The sequence below is a fragment of the Sus scrofa genome, chromosome 14 (genome assembly GCF_054392235.1).
Source record: "Sus scrofa isolate SSC_HxYL_T2T_F1_AM1 chromosome 14, Sscrofa_HxYL_maternal_Yorkshire_Landrace_v2.0, whole genome shotgun sequence".
Taxonomy (NCBI): domain Eukaryota; kingdom Metazoa; phylum Chordata; class Mammalia; order Artiodactyla; family Suidae; genus Sus; species Sus scrofa.
The window spans coordinates 117,390,099-117,411,973 of record NC_139396.1 but is presented as its reverse complement, the minus strand read 5'-3'; the positions used below and the strand labels follow the sequence as shown (position 1 = coordinate 117,411,973).

The 21,875-nt window shown below is 34.0% G+C and overlaps 1 protein-coding gene across 11 annotated transcripts in view; it reads right to left on the bottom strand.

Annotated features, from left to right (window-relative positions):
- The window catches only part of PCDH15 (protocadherin related 15), a 1,617,506-nt gene that overhangs the window by 1,161,615 nt on the left and 434,016 nt on the right, over positions 1-21,875 (bottom strand). For all 11 annotated transcript variants that reach the window (XR_014827612.1, XR_014827610.1, XR_014827605.1 and 8 more), the window contains one exon: positions 10,249-10,324. The gene's annotated coding sequence lies outside the window, so the exon portion shown is untranslated. The remainder of the gene's footprint in view (positions 1-10,248; positions 10,325-21,875) is intronic.

Below are 21,875 nucleotides of genomic sequence, written 5' to 3'. Positions count from 1 at the left end.
TATAAAGGTCATTTATGTAAACATTTGTATATGTATATGAATAGAGTATCATGAGATACATAAAGAATAAAATGTACCAGGACACTACTGATACTATGGAATAAGTTTAAAACTAATAAAAAAAAAAACAGTCTCACACCAAAAAACATAGACTTTATATTTAAAATAATCAGTGTATCATTTTTTGCAAAATTTGGATTACAGAGTCTTAAAATGTTTGTAACTTGATTCAAAATAAAGCATCTAGTATTTAGGTTATCACTTAGGGAGCAGTTCAGTGGCTACAAAGAGAAAGTCTAGAGTCTACTTCCCCCTTTTAGGAAGGAAGCAACAGTCAGGAATTCTTCAGTAATTGCTGTTGACCACCATGAGGAAGGCTCTTGGTGGGTAATGAGATAGAGTCATAAAAGGAAATACAGAAAGGAGGGTCTCTGCATCCCATATAAATACAGAAATTAGACCATGCACATTAAGAACTCCTAGGACATCACTGATGTCTTTTTCTACTCCTGACCAGTTCTCCTCAAGTAAATATAATTTTATTTAACAAATAAAATAGCAAATCAGATAAATCAGGCTGAGCTTTTGGTAAGAGCTCTTTTGTCTCCTCCTGTACTATTAGTATCATGGATGAAATAGTCCTCAGATTGCATAATGAGGAACTTCACTTCCTTGATATGTTCAGGATTTGAATTGAGGTGGTTATGTAGTGACAGACCACAGTTGTAACATCCATTCTTATTTCCTACAGCCACCAAAGGAGAAAAAGACTCCTCCAGGCAATAAAGAATGGAAACATGGAATGTCAGTATATAAAAGATGCTGATAGATACAGAAGTGTAGATATCAAGTTATTTGAAAGATGGTTTTAGGAAGCTTATGTTACATAGTCCAATCTGCAAATGACAAATAAGTGAGATGCTGCAGAATGTATGCCTACATGTTAGTAGTGGTAATTTTAGTGGCATATGATTATGCTGTTTTCTCTATTGACATTTTATTCATGTTTTCCTTTCTTTCAGAATATAATTTTATATTACCTTTCAGCCTCTACATTTAATTTTCTTTTTGGCTATTAAGAAATTGTTATTTTGACCAAAAACTAAGGGAAAATGTGGAGAATAGGCAAAATTAAATGAACACCAAATGTCTTGTGTGCCATTCTAAGAGTGACCACAGATTTGGCACTAAGTTTTTTGGCAACCAGTGGGAGAAACATATAATAATTTTTTTGTTATATAATAATCAGGAAAACCACTGATGAGAAAAACGAAACCTGTTTTAGGCTTCATGGGGCAAAAAAGCAAAATCTCAGTGGGGTCCTTCTAGGTCGAGTGGTAATGAACATTTTTAAAAACCTCCCCTTGGTAGAAGCAGTGATGTGATTAGCACAGGGAACTATATCCAGTCTCTTGGAATAGGCCATGATGGGACATAATATAAGAAAGGGAGTGTGTATCTATGTATGTTTGTGTGTGCATGTGTATATATGTATTGTGTGTATATATATATGTGCGTGTGTGCACATATATATATGACTGGGCACTGTGCTGTACTGTATAAATTTGCAGAACATTGTAAATCAACTATACTTTAATAAAAAGATTAAAAAACAAATAAAAAGAAATTCACATGGGTGATAGTGATTCCCACAAATCACCTGAGGGCACAGTGTACTCAGTGTGTCTAGAAATGAAAGGCAAAAGTCCCTAAACAATGTGTTGTAAAACCAAATTTTGACATGTATTTGAAAATAAAGATCAGATATTATTGATGTCTGACAAGGATCTGAATATAGGTATGTTTTTACTAAGGTCCCATCCACATGATTCGGCAGTTAACCAAGATGAGGTTAGGACCAACTCACCAGGAGGTGTCCAGAGAGGACCCATGCCCACATACCAAAAACATACAGACCCAGGGAATCCATGAAGAGAGCAAATGCATCCTCAGAAATAAAGGGGTTCATTTCTTATGCATAAAAATAGATGATTAGAGATCCACACCCCAATCCATGAACATAGCCAAATCATTTGTATCCTGGATGTATACGTAAGAGTGCTTATATAATAGGTCAGTTCTGAATTTCAAATCTTCCAGTAAAAGTGCCCCCAAATTACTGACTCTAAGAAGTTTCAGTCCTGCTGAAATTTTTGAAATAAATTAAGAAAATATATACTTCTAGGAGAATTAATGACATTCATTACTGAAAAGATATACGAAATAAATACTGGAAGATATTATATGTAATGAGTGGTAATTGTGATCTTTGGTATAGCTGAAGTAGCCATGTCTAGTTTTCTAAAAAAATATATTCTCTCTTTGTTAACCTATATGAAGTCGCTGATTTTTATTATTTTTACCCCTCCAAGTGGAAATTTTATGTGGCTCAACTTCTTAGTTCATGGTAACAAAATTATTTCCTATGCTCCTGAGAAAATGCCTTTCTTTATCCTTGAGTCAGGAATTGGAATCCAGACATTAAATATATCTTCATATACACTTAGAACTGCTCTCTTATGGAGGGAGAGCGTATTTTCTTTATTGGCATGCTGGCATCCTTCCTTCCATTTTCAAGAGTTTCAATCTCTGCAATCTGGACATGGTGCCAGTTACCTTATTCCAGAGGTGGAGTTTATAATCTAAGCGATACCTCTAAGCACTGGCAACAGTGACTAGTTGGCTCAGAGGTGGGCACATGACAAATAAGGGCTAACCAATAGGGGATTAGTGACTTTTTAGGGGAATTCTGTGGATATGAATTTGGAAGCATATAAAATACTGAGAGTAGATGGTTAGACAGAGATCATGAGAGAAGCCTGCCTTAAAATGAAGTTATCACCAATGAAATCAAAGCCGACCTATTGTAAAGTCACTAAGCCCTTGGCTTAATCCTTTCCTGAAGCCTAAAGAGGAATTTTAGACTTTCAGTTTCACGTCAAAAAAACCTACTTTTTTGTTTATGCTAATTTGAGCTGTATTTTCTGTTCCTTTCACTATAAAGAATCTTAATACATATGTGAAGGCATATTATACACAGGTGTGTGTGTATATAAAATTATTTAAAATATATATAAACATAAAACTTTGGTAAATTAATAACCTATAATTTCAAAAGCACTTATATTTAAAATCTTACATAAATATGTATATATACATTTATTATTGTCTTTTCTTCTAAAGTGTACACTCAATAAATTTAAAATCTTTTTTTTTTTCCTTTTTATGGCCACATCTGCAGCATATCGTTGCAGGGTTCAACCAGGAATCAGAGCAGCAGCCGCCAGCCTGCATCGCAGCCATAGTAACACTGGATCGGATGTGCATCTGTGACTGATGTGCGGCTTGTGGCAATGCTGGATCTTAACCCATGGATTGAACCCACATCCTCATGGACATTATGTCAAGTTCTTAACCTACTGAGCCATAACAAAAACTCCTTAAAACCTTTGTATACAACTAGTGGTAATGAGTGCCAGGTTTGATCTGATAGTGAGTACTAATTCTCTGAGATTTTACTGATATGACAGATGTAAACAGATATAATGCAGGAGTAATTTGGAGAGAAGAGGAAATATCATTGACCTTACACATTTCAAAGATTTATGACTCCTCAGTTACCTTGAAGCTGGAGAAATCCTCCTCATTCTTAATGATGCAAAAGCCATGCCAACCATTAATTATATTCCAATACAGAAGTGCCTCTACTACCAGTTTCTCTATTCTTGATGTATGAACTTTGATGTCTAAACAAACAGAATAACAGCTGATTATATGTGATAGGCTTTCACAGGGGCTGGGGTAATAGATAAAAGCATGTGAACTGAGAAATAGATGTAATCATTAAAGAAGAAGCACCAAATAGCGTGATTCAATTTAGTTAAAAAAAAAACTGAGTGATAGAAGTTATTGAAGAGGCACTGAATATACCTCTATGACAGTATTTATAATCCAAGGTTTTGAGGGGGAGAGTTTTACTTATGAAAATAAATGAGAGGGAGAGAGGAAAAAATAAGGAGAGAAAGATCAGGAAATAGAGAAAGAGCAGCCTCAGAGTGTTTTGCTGTTGATGAAGCAATTTAAAAAATATCACCTCATTTGGTTCTTGCCACAAACCTACACAGTGTGAAGGGCAATTATTATCATCCTCATTTTAGAAATGATGAAAGGGAGGCTGATGCCCTGTGTGGCTAAATGACTTTAGTATAACCAAATAGCTAGTAAATGGTGGACTTGAGATTATATTTCAGATCTTCCAACTGCAAATCCTCTGAAGTTTTACACTACTTCCACATTATAATATACCACTCATAAACCATAAATAAGTACTAAGTCTAAAAAGATTCTGATGCAATTTCAAATGGAAAAGTTCTGAATATTTGGTTTCTTCCTAGTCTAACAAGTTTTAATTGTATCACTTGGCTTTTATATATCTTTGTTTACATTATTTCAAAAGCCAGTTTGTTTTTCTTTCCTCTCTCAATACATTTATCAGATTATATTTATTAAACTTGCAAATAAATATAAGGTATAGTTTTACTAAAATCATCTTTTGAAAATTCTTAGAAAGTACTGAAGAATTTCTAGAGCTGTAGGTACGCATCTTTAAAGCTACTCTGAATCTCTGAAATCTTTTTGCTTCCTACATGAAAGTCAAGAAAGCCAAATAGCTGTTTTCCCCATTTCCCCTGCAGCAAGAAATGGCCATTGATCCACTTCTGGGCCACAAAATAAGTGGGAAAATGTGTTTAGTACTTTTGGAAACTTTGGCATTCCCCCCATAGATTTACCAGATTTAGTGTAGCTTTCCTCTTCTTGCTTTAAGTTTGGGCACAATGGCTGCAAAGGCAACAGCAATAAATCCTGAAATACCCAGAGAGCACTTTTCGGGTCCCTGAAACCCTCAAAACTACTTAAAGCATGTTAAGTATGTTTTGTGTCACAACTTAGACCATGGAAATAGCATCATTAGGCAATGTACACATGCATCATTCTTGCCTGAGGGCCAGTGGGTACCCCTTAATCAATGAATTTGTCTCCCCCATGCTAATAACCTTCAGGGGCTTAGCACTTCAGTTGAATTAAGTTACTGATGCAGACTTTTTTTTTTTTTTTTTTTTTTTTTGGCTGCCCTGGCAATACCAGCCCCTTAACCCACTGTGCTCAGCTGGGGATCAAACCCATGTCCCTGCCACTGCAGATATACCGATGATCCCACTGTGGGTACTTCCAGTCTTCTATACTCCTGCCTCTGGAATATTTGATACAAAAGTAACTTGCTTCCCCCATTGCCACCACCTTTACCTTATTCATTCCCTTCCATATAGCAAAAACATTTTCTTATTTTTCTGTCTTCTATAACACTTCCTTCTGAAGTCTATGTATAATCTTTCAAGCTTATCTGAAACAGTATCTTTTACACAGAGCTTTACCTAATGCCTGTAACCAAATATTTTTTTTCCTTTTATCTCCTTGGAAAATATTTTACTGCTCATATGACATTTATATTACACACTTTATTAAGTTTCTGTGTGTACTAGTTCCATTCCCTGTCCTCTGCAGAATTATCATCCTTACTCCCAGGAGACCATAAAGCTCACTGAGGACAGGAGGAGTATGTGACTCCTTTTCCTTAGCCACACAGTACCTAGTCAAGACCCTGATACTGGTGTGATAGTGACACATACCAGGGTTGATAGAGCTGATTTCTCTGTAGAAGGTGACTGCATTCATCATGTCCTCTATTGCTACACATGTGAAAAATGATAGAAAAGAGGATGGGTTTTCTCCTAGAATCTTAACTTTTAGAGAGTTTGGTCTTTATAAATAAAGAAGGGTCTCAAGAATAGAGATTTTCGGAGTTCCCGTCATGGCTCAGTAGTTAATGAATCCGACTAGGAACCATGAGGTTGCAGGTTTGATTCATGGCCTTGCTCAGTGGGTTAAGGATCTGGCATTGCCGTGAGCTGTGGTGTAGGTTGCAGATGCGGCTCAGATCCCGTGTTGCTGTGGCTCTGGCATAGACCAGCGGCTACAGCTCCGATTAGACCCCTAGCCTGGGAACCTCCATATGCCGCAGAGGCGCCCTAGAAATGGCAAAAAGACAGAAAAAAAAATAGAGATTTCCAATAGCACCCCTGAATATTATTAGCAGGGCTGGCCAACCACTTTACACAGGCCAAATCCAGCCCACTGGCTCATTCGGCGAACTTGTATTGGAACACAGCCACAACAGTTTGTTTATGTATGATTTAAGGCCATTTTCATACTACAAAGTAGTTATTGCAGAGATTGACACACATACTCCCTCTCTCTTGTCTCTCTCTCCCTCTCTCTTTGCCCTCTCCCTCTCTCTCTCTCCCTCTCTCTTTCTCTTACCTCTCTCTATGTATATATATTCCACAAAGCTGTAGATACTTACTATTTGGCCCCTTACAGAAAAAGTTTACTAAACCTTGTTATTAATAAGGTCAAAAACAGCAATAATTCAATGGTCATATAAGTAGAGAAACATAATTTAATAGTTTACCAAAGGTAGACCTTCTCTGAATCTGTGATTCCTATTACATATCCATTATATTCCTATTATGTATTAGTAATTCTCAGGTCATTTCTCTGACTTCCCTAAACCATTCTGATTCATGATTTTTTTTAAGGGCCTCACCTGTTGCATGTATAGGTTCCAAGGCTACGGGTCAAATTGGGGCTATAGCTGCCAGCCTACACCACAGCCACGGCAACACAGGATCTGAGCCACTTCTGAGATCCACACTACAGTTCACCGCAAGACCATATAGTATACTTAGCCCATTAAGTGAGCCAGGGATGGAATCTACATCCTCACGGATATTAGTTGAGTTTGTTGCTGCTGGGCCACAATGGGAACTCCTGATTCATGATTTTTAATGGACTGTATCTCTGGGCCCAGTTACCTGAGGATCACTAGTTCGGCCTATGCTGCTTTAGAGAATACCAGAAAAAATTTCTTTACCTGAGTTGCAGTTGTTCCTTTAAGGTATTGTCCTCATCTAATAATATTTAATTCTCTGTGAATTCACTTACTATTCTAGTGATTTTCTCTAATACAATTAAGCCACTTAGCAAACTTCCCTGGCCCATGATAAAAGGACCACTTAAGCGTCCTTCAGGGAAAAGTTACAATATACCTTACACCATAAACAAGTAAGGCAGTAATTATCTGAGTGATATGGATAATTAACAACAAAACAGCCACAAATGTACTTGAGGATAAAATCTATGATCCTAGATTTAAAATAATTTAATCTAATATAAAGGGAGCAAGTAACACCAGGTTTAGGTACATTAATGTGATTGATTAAACAATTATTAACCCCACTAGATATAGAAACTACTTTCTATATTTTCCTATTAGTTCTTAACATTACTGCTTTGTTCAGTTTAACACTTCCCTTAGAAAATATAGTTTGCTTCACTTATACCCCTTTAGATTATGTTTCTTCAACTTGAGTAAACATGTTGATGATGTAAAAAGATGTAACTCAAATTATTTTCCCAAAGACTTAGAAATATGCACAGTTTATTTACTCTAATAGTCTATACGAAAATAATTATAATTAAGTTGATACATGTATACTCCAGAGAAACTATATAGGGTATCTCACAAAGGTAAATTCAAAAGATAAAAGTCTATAGCTTTGGAATTATAAATCATACAACTCATTCACTTTAACTCTAGACCGATGTCTTTCTATTATCAAAGGAGAGACAGCATGGTGGAGCACAACCTATTCTGGTTTAAGAGTCAGACCCTAGTTTGAATCTCAGTTCCTCTGTTCCTCCAACTTAAGCTTTAATTGAGCAAAAATCTTCTAACAAGAAAACCTGTGTACTTAAGCACTCAGTACCAACATACTCTAGGAACTTTATCCCAGTTTGACAGTGGTATTACTTGACTTTACCAATTATTCATAAAATTCCTTCACTGATGGTCTCTAAAATATTTTCTTTGATCAATGTTTTGTTTCCTTGTCCTATTAGTATAATTGAGAACACTACTTATAATACCTATAAATCTAAATGTTTCTTTGAATAATGTTCTGTTCATTTAATATGATACTTAATTACAAAAATTATTTGAAATAGTTAAAAAATACAATGCTTTATGATAAATAAATTAAGTAATATAATCTGAGCATATGGAAGGTAACATCTTATAAAACAAATAGTTGAGATATACATTGAGGAAGTTTCCGTAAAATTACTCAAGTCCTTTCCAACTTGATTGTGTTCTTGTGATTTGCTACATAACAGTGCTAACAGTGCTTCAATTACCCCAGGGGAGATATGCTATATACTAAGATCTGGACACATACAAACACAAAGAAAGAACTTAGCTAAAATCCCCAAAACGGACAACTAAAATATGTGCTATATTTTTAAGAATATTCATTTTACCTCTAGTAAAACAGAACTATAATGGTCTCATCTTTATTCAATATTGGTACACACTCCTACCAAGTGCATTAGGGAGGTGTACATGAAAAATACTCATTCTCATGCTTCAAGGAATTTATTATACTGAAAGGTAAAGAACAAGAACTGTTGTATATGAGAATGTGCTGGAAAATTTGACATTGTTCTAGGATTATCTATCTATGGATGGATAGATACGCACATATGCAAACACATGAACTGACATGTTGATAACATATGTTAATAACAATTCTGCAAAAATAAACGATTTACACATTTTCTTTGAATGATTTCAGAGAGAAAATTCATTGGAATGTATCTTGAACTATAAATATCAAGAAACTTCAGGACATGAAACTAGTCACTTTTCAATTATTATTTTCATGATTTTATGCACTTATTAACAAAATAAAATCATGATTTAAAAACACATGTCCCTTTGTATAAAAGTTTTATTATTTGAAATATATTCATCCATAGGATTTGAAAATGCATATATGAAGAATATGCATTTGAAATTGGAATATGCATTGGAAATATAAGGCCTCATGTGCATTTAAATACACTTACAGAGACATAATTTATGTATACAAAAAAGTGCCTAGAGCAGCATTTTTAAAATTTCAGTAGATTTTTAAAAGTTGAAGTTATAATTACTGACAAGAAAATTATAATTCTTTATTTTCAAAATTCCATTAATTCCCCCAAACTACTTCTTAAGTCATTATGGCTATATATTACAACATTATAAATACATTGTTATTTTTAATATTTTAAAATATTGAGATAGCAAATATTTATAGAGTGGCTACTATACAACAGCTTTAAGACAGATGCTATAAATATAATGGTGGATAAAAGGAAAAGTTTTTTTTTAATTTTCTGGAGCCTATATTCTGCTAGGAGTGAGAAGAATTCAAAAACAAGAAGGCATGTGTACATACACTATATTTTTTTATAAATTTCAAATTACAATTATGTATTTCTCTAAGAGCATTTGTTTTTCTGACTATCATGTTCCACTTTTAATTGAGCACTTTATAAATTTCATCCACTTATATCTCAATTTGGAAAAAATATTTATTTCTCTATTTCCATAAGTTTCCATTTCTGATTATACTTCTATGGATTAAAATATTATTAAACCACTAAATATGTTTCTCCTTGCATTCAATGAAGCTATTATTAGCCAAATTTTATCTTAATTTCTATTTTGTTACTGCAAAGTTCTCAAAGTCATTTCTTCTGCAATCAAAGCACAAGTCTCACTTCAGAAATACATAAAAGAAAATTGATTTTCATCCAGAAAATGTCAAACTTCTGCCTATAATACTCAGCTATGGTTTTCTCAAAACAGCAAAGTTCAAAAAGAGCCATCGACCTGATGGCCCTTTGACACATGATGATGGATGCAACGTGTCTACTACTTTACTGCCAGAATGTCCTCCAAGAGAATAAGACAATCAATGAAGAATAACAAATCTAAATTGGGTAAAAGGTTTGTTTTAAATCTATTAAAAGAGAAAATACTTCTATTTCACTTCTCTGGGAAAATATTTTTATAAACTCTGTGATTAACTTTTTTTTCTCTTTTTAGCTTACATGAACCAGAAATATATATATACTCTCTTTAAAAGGTGGAGCAATGCCTGGAAGTTATACTTCATATATACTTAATCAACTTAATGCAAAAAAAAAAAAAAAAAGCAGATGGCATGTACTGTTCTTCTCCAAAGGAGAAGAGAAATATTACATAAAGGATACAATTTAAAGACAAACAGAAACATTACTCACCCTTGTGTCTTGTCCCTCTGTCAACCACTGGTTCTGGCAACTTCAACTGTTTCTAGTGAATAATAGTTCCATTTTCCTATAAGATAAGAGTTATTGATCAATGCCATATCAAAAGACTTTATTTGGGTGCAGAATATAGAAGAAATTCATTTTTTTATAGATTATACTTATGCTTGCAATGAATTAATACAAATTCTGAAAAGTAAGCCTTGAAATAATAACGGTAAGTTTTGAAAGTAGCAAACTTCTGACTGAAAACTCAACTCTCGAAATCCATACTACAATATATACTCCAGATTATGTTCTTGACTTAGAAAACAAAATTTCACTCCCACCTGCAAATTTTTATACTATTTGACCAAAGTCCTAACAAGGAAGCACAGTAAAAATCCTTCACCAATGACACATTAACAGTATGATGTTTTATAATATGTTAAATAGATTCAAAGCAATTAGGGACAATTATCATAGATGAAGGTTACTTTTGAATCAATAGCAATTTTAACTTCTAGAATGTTATATTATTATTTCTTTAGGCTCATAAATTTTTCACCTATGCTTTATTTATCAAAGAAGAAATGGATAACTTTATTATAATGTAATGGAAACTCTTAAGAAATTTTAGGTACTGCTATTATTCCTTCTAGGTTTCAATATTTCTCAAATTGAAGACTTTGTCTTAATTATTCATAGCTCTTATAACTCTGTTAATTAGTACTGAATTGCATATATACATATCAGGAAATACATACAGAAATAGATGGAAATAGCTATAGTTTGTTTCAAAAACCTAAACATGTTCCCTTGAAACTCTGCAGAATATATGAGGTTGAGAGATGCATTTAATTTATGGAAAAAAAATTTGTTTCTCAAATCTAAACTTTGCTTGTGAACTGCTGAATAAATAAAGATAAATACATAAAAATATATTTTAAACTAGTACATCTAAACTGAACTACACTAATAGCAGAAAGTAAATATCATGAAAAAGGAGATAAGGAGAAAAAATTAAGAACACAAAGCTGAAATTTTGAAAATAGTGTGTCTGCATGAATATATTAAGATTTATATACAAAATGAAAATTAAGAAATGCATACAAGTCAAATTTTAGACCTTTTTATGGATTAGGAAATATCTAACTTTTAATGAAAAAATGAATAGGAAAATTTTAATTTTTAAAAATTAAGTAACATATCAATCTATTTTTTCACAATAAAATGTAAGCTTAACATCTATATATAAAACACATAAGTTGAATCTTTACAAAGTATGGATGAGGTTTGATAGATCTACAAAATATATACAACCACCTGCTAAGCCTACTCGAGCCGCTTGATAGCATCTGGGCATTTTTTACACAATTCTATGGCTCCACATAACATGATTGGAAAACTTTTGACATAAGTGGATATGACAATGTAATTAATTTAATCAACAATGATTATAATAAGAGGGAAATCATTCTAGTGACATCCTGAATATACATGGGGTGCTGAGTGTAGCTTCAAAGACCAGAGATAGCTAGACTCTCTAGAGGTTCTTTACAGTTCTGAATAGTACCAAACCCTCAATCCAATTCTAAATAAATCATGTTACACTGCACTTTGGGTATATTTGGTAATATAGAGGGTTTGCTCACCATCATTTCTGAGTAATGATTGAATGTTATAAAATATAAAAGAAATTACGGATTTATAAATTAATATTTAGGACATTTAATACCTCCAGATTGAGGAGATGGAAGATGAATGAAACTGAAGATTTTACACTTTCAGCAAATGTAAATTATATGTAAAAAACTTAATTTTTTGTGATTATGCACTTAATTATCATTATAGTTCCAAAGGTCAAATAATTATGTAAATTTTTACTTTATAACACTTTTATCACCAATCCTAGATTTGGGGAGATATAAATAAGATCTTATATCTAGTGTGCAGGATTTCAATAAATATACATTTATAAAAATTCAGAGTTAGGGTAGAGGCAAACTTTTAGGTTAATACCAACTCCTAAAGTAGTTAATTTATCATGACTATTAAAGTTTTTTAAAACCCAATTTTTCTATATTGATACTTCAACAATATCCATTCTCTAGATTTTTTATTTGACATTTCTTCCTCCCTCTTTCCTTCCAGTATTAGCTAGAATAAATAACATAAGCAAATATTCTATTTATTTTCAGCACACGACTCCACGCAGCTCTTTAGAAATGCATTAGCTGATGAACTCTAATGCTAGAATCACTAGCTAAGAGGGAGGAAGAAATGTCAGTAGGCAATGAGAGAAAAAGTAGAAGGTGATTTGGTATTTTAAACTATTACGATATATCTTTAATTTGAACCAAATGTGGATTTTTTTTTAGAAGTAGGAGGTAGGGCCTGGAAAGAATATAATACCACCCCTATGATCACCTTGACTGAAAGATAAAAAAGAAAAAATGATAGCAGAACATCCTAAGAAATAAAATCATGAAATTTCCCAAAACAGACTCCTGAATAAGGCACACCAGTGGTAAACACAGTTGATTTTTCTCTTAGTATATTTTATTGTTCAGATTCCAAAACACTGAAATTTCTTATTTCTCCCTACATGTCTGTCTGTTTCTTTCCTGGTTCTTTCTTATTTTTCTATTTCTAACTTATGTGGGCCCTAGGGCTTTGACCTTAATCTCTTATCCTATTTATATATGGTGATTTCCTAGGTTATTTTTTTGGTTTTTGGTTATTTTGGCTATGCCCATGGCATGCAGAAGTTCCCTGGCCAGGAATAGAACATGCTCAACAGCTGTAACCAGAGTCACAGCAGTGATAGTGATCCATAACCCACTAAGCCACAAGGAGCTTCTTCCTACATATTTTTTATCTAGTCTTATGGTATAAAATATCACCAAAATTGGTATCTTCAGTCCAAAGTCCTCCAATTTTCTTATTTTTGATACTACCTTAATATTTATAGTAATTTCTTAATTAACATAGCCAATGCCAAGCTCTGGAATCTCCCTTCTTCCAAATTCCTTCTTCACACCTTTACTATTCTCTATAAATGGCAATTCCTTCTTTCAGTAGGTCAGGACAAGATAATGATGCACCCTATACATTATGAGAGATCCAAGTTAAAATTTACTATAGCTTCATCTAATATTTTTCATCCAATATTTCTATGTACAAGATGTGCTTTCAAAATCCTAATAACTCATTGCTGTTTGTCTCATTTTTCCTACCATCATTCTAACAACTTTTTTTCAGGTCCATAAAGTCTCCGTATATTTTAAGGGATGCTATGGTAAGGTGGTGTAATACAACAGTGGGGCATAGAGTTTAAATAAAGGAGGGAGAGTGTCAGCCCACTTTGCTATTTGGCATTTGATAAAGTTTTTTGACAAATTATACTCTAATTTATTAATTTATAAAGTCAGTACATTGGAACTGATGATTTCTAACATATCTTAACAGATCTGTGATTCAAGACCACAAAATTTTAAATCAGTAGACACTGGCTTCAGCTCAAGAATTAACAGCAGTCATTTGGTAGTGGATTTTTATGTGAATGAGAATTTGATTACTGATCTGGGAAAGGAAGCTGTGTTCAGGATGTGGAATGACTGAGTAATGGTGATCTGTGTCACAAAATTGTCACATCTGCAGTAGATTTAACCAGAAAGGAAAAGAGAGAAAAAGGTAAGAATTTTTCAGTAATAGAAAAGACCCTCTTGACTCCAAGTGAGGAAAGCCATATAAATATAAATTTAAGAACTATTTTGAATACCACACCTCAAATCTTTTAAAGAAGAAAACATAAATTCTTCCTGGTTGCCATAGAATGGATTTCAAGACCACTTACCTCCTTAAAAATCTAGAGATTTAAAAAAAAAAAAAAAACCAAAAACTGAAATATTGCACTTATTTTCCTTAAAAGCCCTTAGAAAATTTATTTTAGTGATATAAGCTATATAAAATAAGCATTGTTAAAGGAATAAATTTATATTGCAGAAATAAACATCAGTATATAATAGAGAACTTTAACAGTCAAAAATATTTTTTATGAAAAGAAATTCTTGGTTCCTATATTTATCAAGGTCATTTCTTAAACCTAAGTACTCATCTAACCAAAATATTGTCATCTTTTTTTCCTTCGAGATAAGCATACAAACATGTTCAAAATGAAAACAGTTTTTGATTTTTTAAGAGTTTTAATTTCAGAAAATATAGGCATAAAATCCTAGAAACAGTTGCTAAGTGAACAAGGTTTTTGTTTGTGACCAAAGTGATTAATATATGACTTTGCAAAAAGCTTAGTGACTATTTTGCATAACAAGATGTTCAATGAATGGCCACTTCAGAGTATTTGGATATTATAAATCATTTTAATACCAGTTTGAAATCTAAAAGGCCTTCTAATACTCAGCATGCTACAATAACTCCATGAAATTATTTTTGGCATAGTTCAAGAGTGTGCATCTTGTCATTACTTTTTCCTGCTGAGAGAGCTCACACAGTACACACAATTCTTTACATTTAAATTATGTTTTATAGAATATTTATGGTATCATTAGTATGTAGCAAAAATTCAAAGGTTCAAAATGGAGAAATGGAGTTTATGCATATTAAAACAAAGGTAGGATTTAAACATATATACTATTAAAATACATATTTCTTTTAGATTGTCTTTGCTTGAGAGAGCTTTTATTAGAAAAATACATTGTTTTTTGCAAGATGGAAACAGCTTCCCAAGTTCAAAAAACCTTTTAAACACAAAGACCTATAAAAAAGATTTATCTTATTCAAACTTAAGCAAAAATCACCTGGAGCATATTGTATTGACTAATGGCTACTTACTTTCACTCAGATTCCAGGTCATACTTTCTCATGAAAACATCCATGTAACTACTTTTGAGAAATGGTGGGGAAAGGTAAGAATTCCTAAAGATAATTGATGATGCTCTGTAATTGGCAATAAAAAAAGAGCTGTAGAATTCCGAGCTGCCTTTTTAATGAGTTTCTTCACCTCCATTAGTCTACTGAATCTCGGTATTTAAATTGCCAAAACCTCAATAAGACCTTAGTGAACTCTTTTATGTTACGGGAGGTAAGGTGAAAAAATCAGGAATTATGTTTGTTTATGTGTTAGATTTTATGTTTCAGTATGGAGGTCTGTGAATACATAAAGGGATGTGGGACTGTATATACGAATATCTTTCTCAAAGAACTATAATAACTTATATGCCATTCACTGTTCTGCGACATTTCTAGATTTAGCTGGTCTCATAGCAAAGTGTAATTAAAAGTCATAGGTGAAAATTGTTAATTAAAGAAGGAGTCCATTAGGCTGAGACTGATGTGACTCTAATACTGAGACTAACCTATAAGCAAACCAAAAATCTAAGCCTGTAAATGCCTCAAGGTAAAATCAAAAATCTAAGGATAACCAATAACAAACAGACAACCAGGTTTTAAGCTATAGCCAATCAAGACTTTGCATATGTCTTTTTTCTATAAAATTCTCTCCTCAAGCTCCTGTTAGTAGGGTGCTCCTAATCATTTCCAATTAAGTGCTGCCCTATGTCAATCAATAAGTGCTCAAATAAACTTAAAAATATTAATATGCCTCAGTTTATATTTTTTTAAAACATGATATTTTTAATTTGTATTTTTAAATACATTAAGTAGTTAAAGTTTTTAAAAATAAGCTTAGTCTTAAAATTGTCTTTCCTCTATTGCTTTTATTTACTTTATAACTTTTCTTATAGATTAACTGCAATACACTGGTTATTTTATACGTATATTTATTTTCTCAGTTTGTAGTATGCTGTCGAAGGTGGCAGAACACATCACCTCAAAATATGCCACTTCGGTATATGGAATATTTTGAGCCTAAAGGCATTAAGAAAAACTGAAAATATAAGAAGAAAGCTGTACTCTTTCTTCTTTTTCTTAAAAGTAGAAAATGAAATTCCCATGTGAAAAATGCGTTCCCTATTCCAGAAGGAAAGTAACATTCTTATTATGAACAAGAGTGGGAAGTTAAGACAAAGAGAATGGGAAGTTAAGAGAATTCTATACAAGAGGACCTTGTTAAAATAATTCTTATCTTTCTTTAGACTCTCTACATAGTTTAGTTACTTTCCCACACATGACTCTCTTTGTTCAAGCTACTATTAAAGCATTTAAGTTTTGCCCAGGCAGAACATCCTAAGAGACTAACAACAAAAGTGTGCCTCCCCTACACCTTCATCTTATAGCATTTGACATAGATGTTAAATGATTGCACTGAAATATCTGCACTGATTTTTCTTCCTTTAAACTAAAAACTTATTCTCTAGTACAGAAATCTGATGTCCACCTTTGTTTATTTTTATATTAGAGAATTTATACCAAAATTCTTAATCTATCTGAAATTGATTTTGAAATAGGGTACTGATGGGTCCAATATATGAATTATTACCTTTAAAATTTTCTTATTTCACACTTTCCACTATAGTTTGCAAACTTATTATGGAAACCATAACATCCAAGTATGCTGATGTTTTTTACAATAGTAGAATTGTATTCTCAAATCTTTGCTTGTTGATACTTGCTTATTTTTGAGAAGGTAGATTTTTTTTTTTTTTTTTTTGTCTTTTTGCCTTTTCTAGGGCCGCTCCTGTGGCATATGGAGGTTCCCAGGCTAGGGGTCGGATCAGAGCTGTAGCCGCTGGCCTATGCCAAAGCCACAGCAAAGCGGGATCCAAGCTGAGTCTGCAACCTACACCACAGCTCATGGCAACGCTGGATCCTTAACCCACTGAGCAAGGCCAGGGATCGAACCTGCAATCCCATGCTTCCTAGTCGGATTCGTTAACCACTATGCCACAATAGAAACTCTGAGAAGGTAGATTTTATTTTGGAGTTTAGATGTGAAAAGTGGTACAGATTTGAATTTAATACTGCCAGCCAAAATCCTCCAAAGATCTAAAGCTTAGCTAAAGTGTGTGGAAGAAGCAAAGAATCATAGACACAAATATCAATTCTTGGAAAATTTGCCAACTGAGGATATCAGTAGGCCTTTGCCCACATACAATTATAATTTAAGGCAAACTACGATAAATCATCAGAACACTTGTCAACCACTGAAGCGATTCAGAGAGGAAAATGTCATGACGAAGTCCAAAGAACAATGAGAGGTTGGATAGGACTTTGGCAGATAGGATTCACAAGAGAAGTACAGAGTAGAGAGAGAAGAAATCAGAATAAGCAAAAAACAAAGCCAGTAGGATATGAGACCTATTTTGTAATTCTCAAACAATGTTGTTTTGTTCCAGTTGTACAGGTTGTAGAAGGGATGGGGGACAGATAATAAAAGGCCTACCTACAATGCCCCAAGAGCCTGGATTCTATACCTTTGTGATGGGAGACTTTAGGTTGCTTGCTTCTAGCAAGGGACTGACCAGCGATGATCCAGGAAATTATTAGCAGAAAAACAAATTCATTATAAAAGGGGAGAACAGTTAAGAAGTAATTGTATTCATTCACTCATTTATTCACTTTTTCATCCATTCAGCAGTCATTTATTAAATACTAGCAATGAACCATGTACTGTTCTGCATTTGTACCCACAGGAATTAATAAATTGTAATAACTTTGTAAGACTTATCTGTCATAAATGGGATGTGAAGCTGTTTTTCTAATATAACAAAAACACAGAGAAAGCATAAAATAATAGATTATAAATTTGGGTGCATATTTACAAAATTGGCTTCATGAGAAGAACATCTTGAAAGTAAAGAAAATGCCATGTTCTAAAAAATATTTACAATTAGTACTTCAGTCCCAGGATTCATTTCCCCAAAATATCAAAAATCCCTGTGGATAAATAAGATGAATTACATCATAAAAAAATGGGAATATTATCCACGTTTTTCTTATTCTGTCATACAGTATTGATAAGATGACCCTCTCTACCCTTTCCAGGTACTTAAAAAAGTCTTTTTAAATTGTTTTCAGGAAAGATTCCTTTGTCAATTATTCAGTTCCAGATTTATGTTAGCCTATGGAGAAATTTTTGTCATTTGGTTGTTGGAAGACTATTATGTAACTATCCTTAAATACATTCTAGTGGAGGGAAATATGCACAGTCAAAAAATGAAAAAAAAATGTATAAATTTTAAAGGAAATTGGCTTTTAAGAGATCATGCCAAGGCCTAAGATAAAGACTCAAGTTGAGAACTGGGACTTACTTCAGATAATTTGGCAAGTCAGAGTGGTCTGGTGAAGTGATATTTTAACTGAGGCCTATAATATATGAAGGTGATAGACATTTGAGGGAATGATCAGTTTAGGCAATAAAACCATGACAATTTAAAGTTGTACTGAGTAAAAAAAACAAATAAATACACAGTCTGAAATTCTATGCTTTATGATTCACTGAGTTTTGGTAAGGCACATTTAAATAATTGCTCACCTTTGCTTTTAATTCTGAAAGTCTAAAAGCATTTTGAAAGAATGGTTTCCAAAAACATTTTACATCATAGTTTCTTTGTGGCTATAGTCTTTGAAACAGGGAAACCTATAGACAAGGTTGCTAAAATGTATTTATAATAACAAGATAGAAAACAAAAATAGTAATATATATTACATAAAATGGCATTTTTCCTATTCTAGTAATTAGTTTCTAAGTGGCATTTTTATATTAATTTTTTCTAGTGTGTAAGATATTAATAGTTGACAATATTGAGTTAACCAAACTCTTTAGCTTATATCATTAAAAAAATGGGCTTTCCAAAATAATTTACTGAGTTCCATTTAAACTGTGAATTTAATTTGCATGCTCTTATTAAAATGAACTAATTGATGGTTCTCTTCTATTTCTGGTAATGCTCGCATTGAGGGTCTTAGTTACACATTAGGATAAAATTGGCACCTTGAATCATAATTGTATCATACTGCATTTGTCTGCATATAAGTCCTGGTTTACAGGAACTTAATCATTAACCTTTTCCATATGTCGGTGTTTAAGGACTATTTTAAATTTACTGACAATAATTATCTGAGCGTACAAACATTTTTTTTTAGTTTTAGACTCATTTAAATTAAAGGATAAAATTTAAGGATCCTACTCTAATTCAAATGTTATTTTGTATCATAAGTGGATGCAGGGCATTATAATTATTTCCACATTATATCATATGTTAAATCATTTAAGAACAGATTGTATAAAATTTAGTTTAAAAATGATTTTATATATATATATATATATATATATATATGTATGTATTTTTTAATGGCTGCACCAACAGCATAGTCTCGGGCCAGGGACTGTATCTGAGCTACAGCTGTGGCAACACTGGATCATTTTACCCCACTGCACTGATCCAGGGATCGAACCTGCACTTTCTCAGCAACCCAAGCAGCTGCAGTGGGATTCTTAACCCACTGCGCTATGACAAGAACAACGATTTTATAATTTTTTGAAGGTAAATATTCCTTTGAAGTCTTTTTTCTTATGAAAGAAAATAATTTTTATTAAATGGGTATTTAAATAATATTCCATCATTTAAAAATTTTAGACATTATAATAAAATTTGGGGAATACAGTATTATGTGTATACTATTCGCCTCTCACCCCTCACTAGACTTAAACCTGCTATCATCTTATTTTTTTTGGCAGGACTGTCCTTCCCTCTGAGTTCTTTAGTGGTTGAGGGAAACATCCAGAGTTTTGGCATGACTAAGTGTGTCTTGTGTAACAAATAACAAAATACAGTAAAAGTCAGATCATGTTTGGCATTATGAGGTTCAAATATTTTTCAGCATGAGGATACTTATTTCCTATGATGACAAGGAAAGTCAGAAACTGCTCTGTGATTTTATTTTTACATATTTGGAAATAAAACAAAATGATGACAATAACAAGCAAATAAAGATAACTACAAAAAAATTAAACTTGATTTCAGAATGTAAACTTTCCTTATGTTCTACTTCTCCTTATCTACCGTTAAGACACAAATCTTCTCAAACCACCTAAACACACATACACATTCTCATACACCCATATAAGTGTACATTCACACAACATATAGTGCTTAATAACACAGATTATTGAATCAGACTACATGGAATACCTTTTGGCTCTGTCCCTGAATAGCTGTAAACATGGTCAGTTCATTTAACCTGTCTTCACCTGCCCCACCCATAAACGGATCTCTAAAGCACATCCCACACTGCTGTAGAATTAAGGGAAATGACATATGTAAGCCACCTAGAACAGTGCCTCATAAATAGTAATCTCTAAGTAAATGTTAAATGATATCACTACTATTACTATTTCAACACATAGCAGTAGAGGGTCTGTAGAGAAAAGACAGGAGAAAACTGGAGTTTTATTTGGAGGAAAGGAATGATTTAACTTTCCTTTGTAGAAATAAACTGAGTACAATCAATTTAAGAAATTATTCAGTGAGGAGTTCCCATCGTGGTGCAGCAAAAACCAATCCCACTAGGAACCATGAGGTTGTGGGTTCGATCCCTGGCCTTGCTCAGTGGGTTAAGGATCTGGTGTTGCTGTGGCTGTGATTTAGGCCCGCGGCTACAGTTCTGATTTAACCCCTAGCCTGAGTACCTCCGCATGTCCCTGGTGCAACCCTAAAAAGCAAAAAAAAAAAGAAATCATTCATTGAGACTTAGTGACAAAAAGCATACAGGATAGCATGAAAGAGAATAGAAAGCTTTTAACTCCTTGCAACTTTAAAGGCAAAGTGAGCAGAGCACAGCGATGAGGCGCACAGAGGAGGCGGAGATACGCTCGGGGTAGTGTCTCCTGCAGAACCCTGGGAAGAGGCCTCAGAGCAGCGGGATGGAGGTGCATTGGCTCAGAGGAGGACCTGGAATACCTGCCAAGCCAAAAGGAGAGCCAGAAGACTGTAGCCCTGGAGGAGGTCAAGCAGCGGCTGGAGGAGGATCGGCAGAAGCTCTGGAAGGAGTGCCACCAGGAACATTAGAAGATGCTGGCGGACAGGAAGGTGGCACTGGAGGAGGCAGATAACTGGACCAGCTAGTAATGGCAAAGACGGAGTCCCATGCAATATGAACAACCAACTACACTACAACAGTCACTGCGTGGAGTGACATGGACCTCTAGGGGCTCCGGCTGCTCACTGTTCTGCCACAGCAGAGGGCCGGTAGGAGTTCAGGGATGTGGTGTTATCTACGGAGAAGCCGTGTGGAGCTTTACCCAGGAAGTCCGGGGACCTCGGCATCCCAGAAAATATCCTCTCTCAGGGCACCGCTGCATGTGCAAACTCAGTTGCAAAGTGGTCAAGACGGAACAGCCGTGACCGCCCAGGACTCCGCCCAGAAACCCAGAGTGCCACTCAGAGAGCATCAGCGACACTAGTGGACAGGTAAAGCCCTCAGGACAAGTCCTGTCCAGCCTAGGCTATTCGGGGCCCTGTCTTATCTCACCTTGGCCGTTCCTGTCAGCATCAGCACAAAAAGTGATGATTCCACAGCCCAAAGCTGGGATGCCAGGACCTCTCCGAAGGGGGCAGGCAACTCAGAGCTGGTCTCTCCTAGGAGGAACCTTCAGGGCCAAGTTCGGCCTCTTTCCAAGAACAGGTTTTTGGGATGGTGGGAATGGTTAGGGAGAATAG